The sequence below is a fragment of the Eulemur rufifrons genome, chromosome 18 (genome assembly GCF_041146395.1).
Source record: "Eulemur rufifrons isolate Redbay chromosome 18, OSU_ERuf_1, whole genome shotgun sequence".
Classification (NCBI taxonomy): Eukaryota; Metazoa; Chordata; class Mammalia; order Primates; family Lemuridae; genus Eulemur; species Eulemur rufifrons.
In genome coordinates this window covers 59,341,157-59,357,416 of record NC_091000.1, presented here as the reverse complement: position 1 = coordinate 59,357,416, position 16,260 = coordinate 59,341,157, and the positions used below count along the sequence as shown (strand labels likewise).

The window sequence follows — 16,260 nt, the reverse complement described above, 5'->3', positions numbered from 1 at the left end:
AGGCCCCTCACGCCCTTATTCAAAGTCGCCATACTCTTATTCTACACAAAACACTATTGAGCTAAGTTTCTGTTTTCCCAGCCCACTAAAGATTAGAAGCTTTAAAGAGGTGAAGACAGTAAAAATATAAAACAAAAAGCACACACATTAGCCTGTTTACAAATAAGTTAAATAAGTCTGTAATCCTGCACACTGTGGAGGCATAACTAGTTGCTCATCAACTTGTCATAACTGGTGTTTATAACAATGACTTTAAAATACTTGTTGAAAGAATGAAAAATCATTAAAAATTGGGGCTAAGTCCCTGCTTTATAGATTTGTTGTTGAAATTAAATCAAATGTGCCTAATATGCTGCGTACAGCATCTGATACCTAGTAAGTGCTAATAAATATTGGCTCCTTTGTAATGATGATATGATGGTGGTGATGATGATGATGTACCAAGTGGTTCGAGAATCAAAAGGGGGAGAAGTGGAGAGGAAAGAGTATTGGAATTCTTTGGGCATTTATTGAGATACCGCTATGTCCACTTGGTTCCTATTCTAGAAAAGGTCCATGTCTATCATATTATATGATTATACTATACCATGATTAATGTTATAATACATCTATTTATAGAATTGGTGTGACAACATAGTTGAGGAGGCTGTTAATTTTGACTACAAGATTAGGGAGAGCTACAATAAGTAGTTGAACTAGGCTTGAAAGATTTTCCTATTTGGTAAGGGCTGGGCATTTTTAAAAAAGGACAATCCAGGCAGAAGAAACAGACTTTAAACAAAAGTAGACAGTCATGGAAATCGTGCTATAGTTAGGCATGTAGACCGGGGTGAATTCAAAGAATGTGTAGCAAAGAGATGAGCTAGAAAGTTTGCCGAAGCCAGTTTATGATTGTGTAGCATATCACTGCAGGGAGTACGGATTTTATTTAAAAGTCCATAGGTTGCTAATAAAGGCTTTAAGCTGAGAAGCTATGTGATTAAATGCCTGCTTTGACACATGCTTAAACTGAAGGCAAGATAAAAAAATAAATGAACTTGAATGGGTAGAAAGTGGAGGCAGGAAGACCAGGTAGGGTTCTTGTGATGGTTTGGGTTATAGCCAAGGCCCTGCAACTTGAGAAAAAGTGACAAGTAGACTTGATAAGATTGAGTGGTCTATTAGAAGGGCCAGGGAAATGGGTAGAGAGAGAGCGTATGTCGAAAGCAGAGTCAAGAAATGACTTTGGGAGCCCTGACTTGGGCAACTGGGACAACCCAAGAAAGGAACTTTTTACAAACCCAAGATTTATCGTTTAATCTTCATGACCCCTGGTGGCATGAAAGAAGCTGAATCTGTAATACTATTTCAATTCCAAGCTAATTTGATATTTTCTTGTTCACCCCAAGAGGACACCACTTGAATTATGCCGTAGGGCTAGAACCAAATGAATGCAATTTAATTTTCTAAAATTTCCAAGTAGGGGCAGACAAATTTGTTCTCAAAGAACAAATTCTAACCCCAAAATGGCCAAATATAATCCAGGCTGGGCCATCTGTTGTGATAGCCACTAACCACATGCAGTTACTGAGCACTTGAAATATGGCAAGTCCTAATACAGATGTGATGTGGTGTAAGATACACATCAGAATTCAGAAATTTAGTATGAAAAACAGAATACACAGTATTTTGTTAAATTTCATGTTGACTACATGCTGAAATAACAATATTTTGGCTATTTGAATTAAATAAACTATATTACAAAAATAATTTCACCACTTTTTAATTTTTTTAATGTGAGTAGTAGAAAATTTTAAGTTACATATGTGGTTCACATTATGTTTCTATTGGACAGCACTAGTGTGGGAAATTCAAGTTTTGGAGTGTCAGTATCGAATGACTACATAGAGACCAAGGGTATATTTTCTATTACTATTCCTCTTCCCATTACTGGGGAGGATCTCACCACCTGATGTTTTCTAACATCTTCCAGTGTGTCCTTATTCATATTAAGAAGGAAGTAGGTACCATAGCAACTGCCACAACGCCTTGAATTTACTACACCTGGAGGGAAAAATATACACAGACATCAATCTTTCCTCCAGGTTTACACATTTATATTTTTCTCATGCATATCTGAGTCTTCCTTGGCAAAACAGAGCACCAAGAGTAGGAGACCTTACTTCTAACTCCTGCTGTTGTCACCAGGTCCCCTGAGTCTGTATAAGAACAGTAATTACCTGATACCCACTTCAGAGGGATATGGGGAGAGACAGTCGCAAAATATTTTGGAAGTGATTCTTAGGGCATAGTATCCCTCTCATGTCACCTATTTTAATATGATAATGGTATCTAACACTACTCAGAATGGTGGAGGCAGGCAGGAAGGAGAAAGCAGTTTCCTTTGGTGGTATGATGGGCGATACACAAGGGAGAAAAGGAAAACCTAATAGAAGGTTGACCAGTGTTAGCATTTGTTGCCACAAATATTAACAGTCCTTTTCAAGTTCTTCCCATGTTCAGCAACAAGGCTCCACTGGCTGGGAGAAATTAGGAGCCCAGAGCCCCCGTCCATATAGTTCATCTTGATTTTGACATGGAAAAAGTGAACAGGTTGGCATGTTTTTTAATTTGATTGTCATGTTTTGTGATGTTTTAACTGTTATGCTCATTTATGGCCATCTAAGTTTCTCGAAGAGCCTCTCAAGGATGGGTCAATTCTATGTTTCAACATGCCTGCGTCTCAATGTGTATCATCTGGACAAAGATGACAGATGCGAAGACAAGGACAGTAGAACAGACTGAAATGACTCTTATTACCTTCATCCAAAACAGTGGTGGCTTCAAAATGTCTACATAGACTGGCCTTAGGGGTTACAGTATGATTGCAAGTGGAGCACCTTCTAGCAGGTGCTTGAGCCATCTGGCTCTGCAAGACTCACACCTGTAATCCCAGCACCATGGGAGGCCGAGGTTGGGAGGATCACTTGAGCCCAGGAGTTCCAGACCAGGCTGAGCAACATAGTGAGACCTCATCTCTGCAAAAAATTTAAAAATTAGCTGGATGTAGTGTGGCGTGTGCCTGTGGTCCCAGCTACTTGGGAGGCTGAGTGAGGCAGGAGGGTCACTTGAGCCCAGGAGTTGGAGGTTCAGAGAGCAATGATTGTACCACTGCACTCCAGTCTGGGCTGCAGAGCGAGACTCCATCTCTCTCTCTCTTTTTTTTTTAAAGGTGTTTGCATAGCAAGCAAGCAGTTGTCACTTGGACATTATGTTCATTTATGATGAACATAGGGTTTATGATGATCAAGGGCTAAAGACCCCCAACCTAAGCTACCCCTTTGGCATTTCACAGAACTTAGATATGTGGCAAAAATAATAAAGATTCTAGGTCTGCACATGTATTATAAATTTATATGCAGCTTTTCAACTGATGATCCCTCTATCATTTGAAAATCCATTCAGTGACTTATCTAATCTACAGAGAGCCACCCTTAAAAAATCAAGGAAGCTGCTACAGTTACATCTTGCGACACATAGCTGCTAACTCAGCATTGGCATTTGGGAGGTCATCTGCCCGAGAAGAATTAAACCAAAGGGAAATACAAGTACAATGCAAAAGTGCAGTCTGTCTAGGGAAGGTTCAAGAAAGGTTAATTGTCATTGTTTGGGGTTTGGAGCCTGTCCTTCTCTGCTCTTCGCCTCCTGGGAATGGGGGTGGCTGCTGCCTGCCAGAGGAAGGGGAGCAAAGTAAGGCTTGCTGGTCAGAACTCAAATAGCACAGTTTGAATTGTGTAATGGAGCTGCCCTGAGTCAGGTGACGGGATCACTGAGTAATTCCCTGCAGAAAGAGGCAAACTGCATGTTAAAAAGCTCAACAAATACTCAAAAAAAAAAAAAAAAAAAAAGCCCAGGCTGTAAATTCCACACTTCCAAGCTGCAGTTTCCTCTGACTCCTCTCCAGGCTGAAACGGCTGGGCGGGCAGGCTGAGTCTGAGGACTCGCAGAGGTTGGGGACGGCCAGCCCATGGAGGTCGGGGGTCTGGTTTGGATCGCCGGGTTACTTTCTGTTTCATTTTTTAAATGTTCCCTGCTTGTGAAACTAGTTGCCTTCCCATGTCCAGTAAAACGCAGGACTCCTTGGAGACTCCAGCCAGGCTTTTAAGAACTGGAGCTTTGTGAAGGTAAGAGGCGATCTGTGTCCCACCCGCTGGGGGCTGCCACCTCCCAGAGGTGTGAGTGCCCGCGGGTCACGCCCAGGGGGAGTTGCTACGCCCACCCACTGTTGTGGGATCTGAACGAGGCTCGAGGCTCGAGGGGGTTTAAGGTTAGAGAAGGGATAAAATGGACCCTCCCTGCCAGATGGGCGGCCACCTATCCGTGGTGAGTTGAATCCATGCCCCAACTTTGGGTGGCTCCCTCCCCTTCCCCGTCCCACCCCACGTGAGAGCTGGTCAGCGGCCAGGGAGTTGGCACGGCTGGGAAGGAAGGCGAAGGGGCTGCCTGGCACGAGAAGCTGCATGGGCGTGTGTAGCATGTGTATTTTCAGAGCCCGACACTTGAGGAGACTGTGGCTCAATTTAAGAAAGCACAGCTATTGGAAAGGCAGAAAACAAACCCAGAGAGGCGGATACATGTGGGAGCCAAGAGCTTTGGGCCATCTTTAAGGTAGGCGTTGGAGTCTGAAAGAATTTGATTGCTTTTTGTTTGGTGTTAGGTGGATTTTGTATTGGTTTGATGCTTTGTTCGGTTTAGAGAATTTTCCTTTTTGGAACCGCCAGTATGAATTGATTTGGTTTTGAAATTCTCAGACCTGGTTCATAGGATGTCTTGGAGCACACAGTTTCAGTGTAGATGCCTCAGAGTCAGAGATCGATATGAAATTGGTGATGATGTTTTCAAAGAGGAGATGCACTGGCAAATCTCACTGTGATGGAGACTTGCCGGAGCCCTGGATGCCTGCTGAGACAGGCAGCTCTTAGGAACCTCAGGAAGTTTCCCAGTTAAAGAGACAGGAAAGGAAAAATCGAATTCGCAGCTGTTATTTTAGGGAAAGTGCGCTCAGGGAGAAGTTGCCCATGATAAAAAGGAAAGAGAACTTGGAAGATGAAAGGATAAATAAGGAATAGGTTTGATGGGATCTCATCTCAGGCCGTGGCATTTTGGGGTTTGCTGCACAGGGAGAAAAATCAATATGGGAACTGATAACAGCTCACTTAGCATGAATAAGAAAATGCTACAATGGACTCTTTTTTCACTGACTTCTAGAGAACCTGAGAAATAGCCAAGGCATTAGTTTGGAAGAGTTCATTTCTAATTGTTACTTTTTTTTTTTTTGCCACATGACTTGCTCTAAACAAAATATGGTGACATTGGAACCAAAAGGAAAATGTCCTTAGAATAATATCTGTAAAGAGATATTCAGGTTTTTGCTGTCTCTCATTCTTTCTCTGCCTTACTCCCAGCTTGGGGCAAATTATATGAGTTGAATGTGTCTAATATAAACAGCTCTTTAAAGAGGTACAGTTATCCCTGTGAGAGGATATTTGACTATCACAATAAAAACGATCTTGAATCTGTGAGTCCTAAATCTGTAAGACCACAGACCACATTTGGAAATCGACAAGACTTTGTGGATCGTGAATTTCTACAGTCTTTTCTCTACTGTGGCCCTATCACCCCATCTATCTATTCTGATGCTCGACAAACAAAAATGAGTAACAAAGCCAGAAGGTATGCTGAGGTTTTTCATTAAAGCTCACATTTGCAATGAAGATATTATAATAGTATAAATATTCATGATATTAAAAAAACAGCCCATGGACCCTCTTTTTAAGGCCATGGTGGTCCCTCAAAAAAGCACTGGTTAAATAATTAATGTCATCACAGTGAGTTCGTTTTATCCAAATTTCCATCCATTTAAACTTGCTGGAAACCTGCATTTCTGCACTTCAATAATATCATGAGGACTGAGATTCATAAGAATGAATCCAAACACTGCAAGACCCATCAGTGCCTTCCAAATCACAGAAGATAACATGATGCTCTAAATAGTTTTAGTTTTGAGTGCATTGCCTTGCACTCTAATTCCCTAAAAATTGGTAATCTGCCTAGATTGTGGTGCCCACATTTTCCACATCAAGGACTAGGACTTGTGGTCTTACAGAGAATTTTTGTGTTACTTTCAGTGTGAGGGACCATCTGGGAAATGCAGTTTGGATGCCAAGTTTTGTTCATTTCTGGGATAGTTCAGTACTTTATGGGACAAATGGTCAGAAGATGTGAAATAGGACAGATTTTGAAAATCCAGTCCTTATGGAAATAAAAGTGCTTTGATTAAAATCAGGTTTTTCAGTCAGATTGATTGGGATTTCCATTCTAATTCTGCCACCTATTCAGTGGGTGACTTGGGCTAGTTTCTTGACCTTTGTAAGGCTCAGTTTACTATGTGTAAAATTGGATAGTAACAGTACTTGCCTCACATGTTGTATGGGAAGGAAACAAAATAATGCATGACTAGAACAGTATCTTGTACTGTGCCTGGCACCAGTTAGCACGTTAAAAAGTACCTGCTATTATTATTGCTGCCATTTATGGTATGTAGTGACCACAAAATGTTGGAAGAACCAAGTCCTTTTTTCCCTTTAAATGCCCAGAGAGTAAAGAATATGAGTGAAACTTTAGCTCACATTTGTGATTTCCAAAATGTTTCAGAATTAATTAATTGTTTATTCCTCTATATGAGGGGGCGTGATCGTTCTCGTGTTTTGGACAGAAGGGTGAATCGAACTGAATTAGGCAACACAGGACATCAGTGACAGCACCAGATAATAAATATTTACCTCGAGACTTCAATAATCTGAGCTGGGGGGCCGCACCAGAGAGGGTACAACAAGGACAAAGTAGCCCTGTCTCTGGAGATCCCCAAACACCTTCCAATAGACGCAATTTGGTGTGGCAGGTTTGATTTTCCTGCTTCGGCCATACTATTAGTTGTGATTCCGCCTTTTTCTCATCCAGAATCTGCTGGGCTCAGGGCTCCTGTAGGTTTTTACCCAACCAGGGCGACTCAGGTAGCTGGGCCATAGTGATTCATGACTACTCAATTCCAAGTCTCTGCCGGGGACAACACAGAATCTGCTATCCTTATGCAGCCTCTTAAGGACTGCATTTTTATTTTCTCTTTGTAGCTGCCTAACATGGGGATTTAATGCCTCCAGTAAAGCAAACTCCTGATCATGTTCTATAAAGTCCAAAGACAGTGGTATAATTACTCTAAAAGGGTAAAGATACCAAAAGTCCTTACCTTTTGCATTCCGTGGGTATTCGACTTCCTATACAGTTCATAATTCACAGTTGCAGGGAAAGGATTTCCTAAAAGTTTCTCTAGGTATACCCTGAGCTTCTCTAGGAAATTAGCTGGAGAAAAAAAATCTTTTTTGGAATTTGTCATGACGAAGGCAAAGTAAAGAATAGGATAAGATGTCTTCTTCTAAGAAATCCACCACAAAGATAACACCAATGTCTAAAATTAAAAGAAACAGAAAAAAGAATCCAACAGAATTACAGAAAAATAAGACATAAGCTTCAAAAAACAAAGAAGCAAATTTTGAGATGGGAAAACACCCAAGCTTGAAAATATTATAATGCTAAGGAAAAAGAAAAAGGAGTGGAATATGGGAAAAACAGCAGAGAAAGTGTTATTGAAAGACTTGGTTACAAATTCAGTCATCTTCCCTGGGTACATCATTCAGTTGAGTCTATTTTCTCACTTATAAAATAATTTCTACCTTGCCTTCAAGATACCTAAGAGAAACAAAATGAGATCCTGTGTCAAAACTGAGAAGATAACCAGGTTCTAAAGGATTCCCCTCAACAATGCTGGGAACTTGAACTCCACCTGGGCCTAGCAAACAGGTGTTAATAAGTATTTAGGATTGAAGAACATTGACCCAAAAAGAAAAAATGTGTGTGTTACTAAAAACCAGGATTTTCTTATTGATAATAAGGAAGAAAATCACCTTGGATAATCCATAGCTAATGAATTAGTTTGCTAAGGCTGCCAGAACAAGATACTACGGACTGAGTAGCTTAAACAGCTTAGACTTCATCTTCTCCCCATTCTGGAGGCTGGAAGTCCAAGATCAAAGTGCTGGTAAGGCAGTTTGCTCTTGAGGCCTCCCTCTTTGGCTTATAGATGGCAGCCTTCTCTCTGTGTCCTCACACGGTTGCCCCTTGGTCTGTGTGTGTCTTCATCCTGATCTCTTCTTATAAGGACACCACTCAGATTGGATTAGGCCTCATCTTTATTACCTCGTTTAAACTTAATTACCTCTTGAAAGGTCCTATATCTAAATAGAGTCACATTCTAAAGTACTAGGGCTTAGGGCCTCAACATAGGAATTTGGGGAAAACACAATTCAGCCCGGAACAACTATCAAGTTAATTAAGAAAACTCATTAAAAGATGTATTCTTGTTTTAGGAATTGATCAGATCCATAAAGGAACATGGCATTTCCATAAAGGAAAATAATATCTCCAATATGCTATTAGGAGACACCATGGAAGGCGGCCTGGTAGACCTGGCCCAAGCTTCCAGAGAAGTATTTTAAGTATTTCAAGAAGTATTCCAGAGGAGTATTTTAAGTGAGAGGGAAAGTGAGGACCTTGTTTATTGACATTATTAATACCTAGGTATTCTGTCAAAGAACTAGTGGATTATCCCTAGGAAGGTTGCGTCTCTGTGGTGGCAGCTGTTCTTGGAGGATGGATTTCACACAGTTTTGAATTAGATGCTCCTTTGAGGTCAGCTGGATTATGGCATGTCTCTGCATAATTGCCCACTTCCTTTCGATATTCAGTCTCTTACAGGAAGATTGAGCCTGTCATCAGGTTCCTGCCGTGTCCTGCACGATCATGCACACTTTCAGTCAGTCCCCAACCCTCCCTGTTTCCATCTAGTATTCACAGTGACGTTCAGTGGCATCATTACCTGAAATACACACATGTGGTCACATACATGCGCAGGTGCACACACACACATTCGTTTATTCTTGAAACAGAATTTGTCAATAGAGAGGAAGATGATTTGCAAGTGATTTTTACAAATCACTTCCTTTCTTAATTTCAGATCTATGATTTCAGAGACGTGGATAGGAGATCCAGCTCACAGCTGAGGTATCCTCTCAAATACGGGAAGTGCAGGGGAACTGACACCTATTCTGGATTCATAGACATGAGAAGGCTTGAACAAGAAAGTGATAACAGGCACGAAGCAGGTGATTTGCAGCTGCACCCAGATGAAGTTGACAGTGCCCACTGCTTCCTCTTTCTCTCCCCACTGGGTGATGAGAGTGCAGCTGTGCCTTTAGTGGGCCTTTTTGTACACTCTGGTAGGGCATATCCTGGTTCCCTGGTAGCAGGCTGGATGCTATATCCAAACAGGAAAATGCAACATAAAGGGGGAGATCATGCAGGCAAGACATATACTTTGATTTAAAAAAAAAAACAAAAAAAAAACTAATGGTGAAAGAAAAAAGGAGCACACATTTAGTATCTTGTAACTTGTAAAATACCGTCATGTCCTTTTTCATTAAAAATGAAGTATGCCTCCAATGCCCAAGAAGGAAGTATTAGTTCCCGGGGTGTCGTGATCATTCCTTCTGATACTCACCAACGAGAACATCAGCAGACAGACTTATACCAGGGGACGTAATGGGTTAGTGCACTAAATTAGTTTGCCCAAGCTTCAAGCCATTTGTATGCAATGTTCTCTCCAAGTGTTGAGTGCTCTTGTTTGGGTTATTGGAATGAAGGTGTTGAAAGAAACTATGATGTAATTCAGAATACGTCTGTGCCTGTATTAGTTAGACTTGATTTCAAGGTTCATGACTTGCCCAAAAAAGGGCCTGGAAGCTGAAAATGATACGGACAAACACTCAGGAACAAGTCGCCAGACATTAAGAAAACTAGTATTGGCTTGCTTTGTCTTTCATATAAATTAGGAACTCTATTTTTTTTTAAGTTGGTTTGTTCGTACGTAAAATTTCTCAAATAAAAACCTGCTTTTATAAACATCATGTCTTTTTCAATGAAGCAAAAGCTACCTTGTGGGTTTTACTTTTGTTATTGTATTTAATCAATAAGCATTTATTATCTACTATACTAAGGACGAGGCAGTGTGCAAAGAGTTTTGTAGTATAAGAAAAGATGAATCAGATCTACCCATACCTACTCAGAGAAATAAAACACGTACATAAGATTTTTAACAAAATATAGAAAATGACAGCTTCCATGAGAACAGAAAAATTACGGTTATTGAGGTTGATAAGAGGGAGATATTAATTCCAGCTAGAAAAGGCTTTAGAGCTGTTGCTAACCTGAGAGTCTTGAGGGCTGAATAGGTATATTTCAATAGAGGGCAAGTGTGGCCAGGGACGGCGAGAGGCAGGAGACATCCCCAACAAAGGAGGGCGAGTAAGTGGGAAGCCAGTTCACAGAGGAAGGCACGCCTGGAGTCTGCCCGGGGCAAGGTGACCAGGTCAGTTTGGTTGGAGGAGAAGGTAGAAAGAAAGGGGCCACTTTTAGGTACATTGGGTTATAAGGAACTTGAACACCAAGCCCAGAAGTGACATGATCAGAGCTTAAGACTGTGTGTAAGGAGGAGTGAATGGAGAGAGAGCGCGCACCCTTGGTTACCGTGCTATATTGCAGTGGTGGGGAATACAGTAATGGCAACAAGTAATAATCATAATAAATAATAGTAGTAGCTTTCACTTTTATTGAGTGCCTAGTAGTTGCTTAGATTATGTCCTTGAATCTGCACAGCAAGCCTGCAAAATAGGTACAAATATGGTCATTGCTCATTTCTCACAGGTTCTCTTTAGGTACAAATACAGTCATTCCTCAGTATCTGCAGGAAATTGGTCTAGGACCCCCGAGGATACCAAAATCCAAAGATGCTCGAGTCCCCTATATAAATGGCCTAGTATTTGCACATGTCCTCTGTACATCCTCTTGTATACTTTAAATCATATCTAGATTATATATAACACCTAATGGAATGTAATGCTAGGTAGAGTTGTTGTCTTTTTATTTGTATTTTTTACTGTTGCATTATTATTGTTTATTATATTATTTATTTATTTATTTTTCCCAATGTTTCCAATCCCCAGTTGGTTGAATCCGCAGATGCGGAATCCACACATACGGAGGGCGCACCGTGCGGTTGATCCTCATTTTTCATGGGTTCTGTTTTTACAGAATTTGCATACTCAATAGAATGAATTTGTAACCCCCAAATCAGCCCTCAGATGCTTTTGAAGTCATTCACAGACACGTGCAGAGCAACATAAATTTAGCTGGGGTGGAGCAAGGCACTGCTCCGCCTCCCTGTTTCAGCTCTCATCCTGTAAACAAGTGTCCTTTTCACGGTCTATTTAGTGCCATGTTTTTCATGTTTTGGTGCTTCTTGTCAGTGATTTTCTGTTTTTATTTATTTATTTTTTATTTTTTGTAAATCATTTTCTCTGTTTTCTTCTCCTAGTTTCATAGTTTTGAGTCTTATGCTTAAGTCTTTTTTTTTTTTTAATTTCAGAATATTACTGGGGTACAAACATTTTGGTTACATGGATTACTTTTGTACAGTTTGAGTCAAAGTTATAAGTGTGTCCATCACCCAGATAGTGTGCATTGTATCCGTTAGGTGTGAATTTACCCATCCCCTCCTCCCCCCTCCCACTTGCTTGAATTCCATTGAATTTTACTACCATACGTGTACATGAGCGTTGACCTTTTTAGTTCCAATTTAGTAGTGAGTACATGTGGTGTTTGTTTTTCCATTCTTGCCATACTTCACTTGAAAGAATGGTCTCCAGTTCCATCCAGGTTGTTACAAAAGGTATTAGTTCATCATTTTTGACTCAGTAGTACTCCATTTTATTAATCCACTCATGTATTGATGGGCACTTGGGTTGTTTCCACATCTTTGCAATTGTGAATTGTGCTACTATAATGTAAACATTTCAGTACAAGTGTCTTTTTTATAAAATGTCTTTTTTTTCTTTAGATAAATACCCAGTATTGGGATTGCTGGATCAAATGGTAGGCCTACTTTTAGTTCTTTGAGGTATCTCCTATGGAGATCTTTCTGTGTAGAATGGCCCCAGGTGCAGTGCTGAAGTGCCATGCGGTGTTCCTGACTGCAGGAAGGCTGTGACTGATATGCCTTCTGCAGTTCAGATAGAACTACGAGTGTTCAGTAAGCCTGGCTCAAGCACGAGGGATAGCGCTGTTGGACCTGAGTTCAGTGATAACAAATCATCAATATTTGTTAAATAAGGTGTATTTCAGTAGAAAGAAACATAAAACCAAAGGTATATACTGTTGAGTTGAAGAAAATGTGCTCACAGAGACTTCACCCTGCATTTCCCTGGTAGCAGTGGTTTGGTGCTCACAGTGACTGTGTGGAACGGAGCTACCATGAATAGTGAGAAGCCATTAGTTATTTCCTTTCCACAGGGAAGTAAACTGAGGAGGGGAGAGATAAGGAACTTGCCTGAGGCCACCCAGCTAGCATGAGCCCGATCTGCCAGACTGGACTGTCATAGTGTAAAGGCATGCATTTGTAAAGGCATGATGAATGGCCTAGACTTGGTGATGGCAATGAACAGAGGGGAGGAGGCGGACCATACGTGGTTTAGCGGGTGGAAGCAACAGGACTTGGCTACTGATTGCACCTAGAGGGCCAAGAGGATGAAGGGGTCGAGGAAGACCCTGAAGTAAGGTGGAGGTGGTGTCGGAGGGCCTGAGGGCCAAGGTTGCTGGGAGGGTAAGCAGCAGGCACAGCAGGAAGCAAGGACAGCAGGAGAGCAGAGATGCCAGCTGTCACTTTCTGAGCGCTCACTGTATCCCAGGTGCTGCTGAGAGGCTCTTGCTAAGTGATCTCATTTCATCCTCACAGCAACCCTTGAGAGTTTTACAGATGAGGAGAGTGAGGCTCAAAGAAGTAACTTATCCCTGGGCACCCTGCTATTAATAATAATAAACCTCAGAACAGGGAACGCACACCCAGGCAGGGGACCCTGGAGGCCGTAATCACAGTGAGAAGTTTTGGAGTTTCAGATCTTGGAGAAAGAGAAGTATAGATGCTAATGATACCTTATCTTCTCTAGTTTCTTGTTTTTAATGTTACCTTTTCTAATATTCTCCTTACACCACATAATTCCCCGCCTTCATGTTTTTGTTCAAATTCTTCTCTCCCACAGGAATGTTGTTCTTCTCTTTTAGCTTTTAGGTTTGGAGGCTTGTTTTTTTGTGTTTTGTTTTATTTCGATGTTTCGGCGGAGTGGTTAAAATTATTTGGTAACTGAAGAAATTGGGCATGTTAGTTGTGTTATGTTATACTGTGCTGTTTAGTAAAAAAGTTTGGACATTTCAACATTCATGTAGAATATAATACATGTTACTAAGAAGAATTATTCTCTCAATCACTCTTGCATTTCACATTAATGGAGCTACAGTTAATCTACAGATGAGCTCATTAAGACAGGAGAAGCATGGTTATGCTATTTGTCTATTAGATTTGGATAGCCTGGAATAAAAAGACATGGTTCTTGTTTTACATTTCATCTCGGATGTAAATTATCTCTGAACCTTTTTAAAGATACAAAGTCTCTCTTTAACTTTTCTAAATCTGTATTGCTGAGACTTACATTTCATCTTGGATATAAATTATCTCCGAACCTTTTTAAAGATACAAAGTGTCTCTTTAACTTTCCTAAATCTGTATTGCTGAGACTTATTTGCCTGTATTCCCTAGATATTATGAAATTAAATACTCCCCAACACCTAGATATTAAAGGTTATTGCCACAGCACTCTTAGTAGGACTATGCCTGTGGATAAAATAGTTTCCAGATATAGAGGATATTTCATCTTTATTATATTCAAAAACATGTGAACAATTCATAATAGGGAAGAAACTTGTATCAGAATCTTGGGCTCCTTCTCTCTTTCTAAAATGCCCCTCCAAGATGTCTAAGAGGGTAAGCATTCTTTATGGCCACATGGAAGGTGCTCTCTCCAGAGCTGTGGCACTCCATTAAAATGCCTCTGCCCACAGAGTTCAAATGCTGAGGGTTGCAAGAAGAACAGTAAGCTTGAATCTTTGTAGATAAGTGGAAAAGAGTTCACCTGCAAGGGAGTCTCTAGTCTTTGAAATAACCCAAGTCTGAAACCCTTCATTTATAAATTAAAAAAGAAACCTCTTGAACTACACTGAAACCACAAGAGAGTAGCAATGTCCCTGGCAATTGTACTATATACTCAGTCAACTGTACTCTTAGTTGAATAAATTCTGCATCTGTAGAGAGATCTAGTAGTATAGAAACAAAGGCTGTGACAAAGAAACCTTAAGCAATCTTTGTCCTCTTCTTCAACTGCCCAAGCTTAAAAGGGAACTTGGAAAAGCGAATCACGTTTGATTCAACACACACTTGAAACCATCTTTCAAATATCCCGGATGGAATCAAGTCCAAAGTGTGCTTTGCCAAAACCAAGGGAAATTCACTCCATATGTTTCTGATTCATTTATAGTTTAATCATCAAAATATTGTTTTGCTAGGACTAGTTATGTCCAAGAAAGCTTTTATGAGCCATTTGAAAACATTATCTTGAAAACAGGAAGTCCTGTTTTGCCAAGAGCTAACAGACGCCTGAGCAGAGGTTCTGGGTTTGGTTGTAGGGGCAGAAACCCTGGATCCTGAGGTTTCCAAACACGGCAGAGCCAACTTTATAATCTTTTTGGGGAATCTGTGCTGTGTGTCTGTCTCCCCTCACTAGAATTATTGAAATCCTTCAGGAAAAATAACCCAAGGGAAAGATGACCGCTGGCTTCCATGATTTCCACTCAAACTCATCCCCTTTTGTGGAATTTCGTACCCCTTCACTACATTCCATTTGCTAAATGATAATTCAGGAGATAACTTCACTACTGAAATCATAATGTTAGCATCGTAGCCCTTAAAATCCTAAGGGTAGAATTTCATAAATGGGCTTAGGAAATAGCAGCTTCAAAGGAGCCATTGACTCCAGGGGGGTAGAAATTCTCTTTCTTTTTGAATTTCTTTAAATTTTTTTTATTGTGGTCAAGTACACATAAAATTTAGCATCTTAACCATATTTAAGTCTACAGGTCAGTGATAAAGTGCATTCACACTGTTGTGCAACTTTCACTACCATGCATCCATCTCCAGATCGCCTTCCATCTCACAAGACTGAGACTCTGTGCCCATTACCCCACTCCCCACTCTCCCTCCCCAGCCCCTGGCAACCACCAGCCTACTTTCTGTCTGAATTAAGGAGTAACTAAATTCATCTGGTGATATGAGCATTTTCTGTCACTAAAATGTAAAGGGACTTTCATTGCTTGGACTCTTTTTTTTTTTTTTTTTTTTTGAGACACAGTCTCACTCTGTTGCCCAGATGAGTGCCGTGGCATCAGCCTACCTCACAGCAACCTCAAACTCCTGGGCTCAAGCGATCCTCCTGCCTCAGCCTCCCAAGTAGCTGGGATTATGGGCGCTTGCTACAATGCCTGGCTAATTTTTTGTTTCTATTTTTAGTTGGCCAGATAATTTTTTTTATTTTTTGTAGAGATGGGGTCTCACTCTTGTTCAGGTTGGTCTCAAACTCCTGAGCTCAACTGATCCTCCAGCCTGGGCCTCCCAGAGTGCTAGGATTACAGGTGTGAGCCACCGCGCCCGGCCCCTTGAGTGGACTCTTGCATGAAAAATATTGGGTATATTATAAGTAAATGTCTTTGATGAGAATTGTATAATTGACATACAAGTATTACCATCAGGAAAATCATGAAACTAGAGTTCAGTGAAGGTTTTTCACCAGGGAATTCTGCTGGTGTGCTGCTTTTTGATGATCAGATAATACAAATAAAAGTGTATTGAACCTTCTTTTAAAAGTGGTTGCCAAATTTTCAAATGCTTCAGACTCTCCTGGGGATCTTGTTAATAGGCAGATTCTGATTCAGCAGGTCTAGAGTGGGGCTCTTGGTATTGCATTTCTAACCACCTCCCAGGTGATGTTAATGCTGCTGGTTCGTGAACCACACTTGAAGAAACAGGGTTCTAGGAGTTCCAAGGGCTCATGACCCTTGGAAGTCTTTAATAAGTTCTAAATCAAATGTTCTGGACATAGGTGTTTTTAAAGTACCTCAAGTAATCCTAATGTACAGCTAGCATTGAGAACCTTGGGCCTGCAGAAATAG

At 40.8% G+C, this 16,260-nt stretch overlaps 1 protein-coding gene across 8 annotated transcripts in view; it reads left to right on the top strand.

The window, feature by feature from the left end:
* PHACTR1 (phosphatase and actin regulator 1) overlaps positions 1 to 16,260 on the top strand; it is a 502,791-nt gene that overhangs the window by 211,033 nt on the left and 275,498 nt on the right. For 2 of the 8 annotated variants that reach the window (XM_069493050.1, XM_069493049.1), the window contains exon 1: positions 3,923 to 4,647. The exons of 5 other annotated variants lie outside the window; for them this stretch is intronic. The gene's annotated coding sequence lies outside the window, so the exon portion shown is untranslated. Of the gene's footprint in view, positions 1 to 3,922; positions 4,648 to 16,260 lie in introns of those variants that run through there. One more of the 8 variants, XM_069493051.1, reaches the window with a different exon arrangement.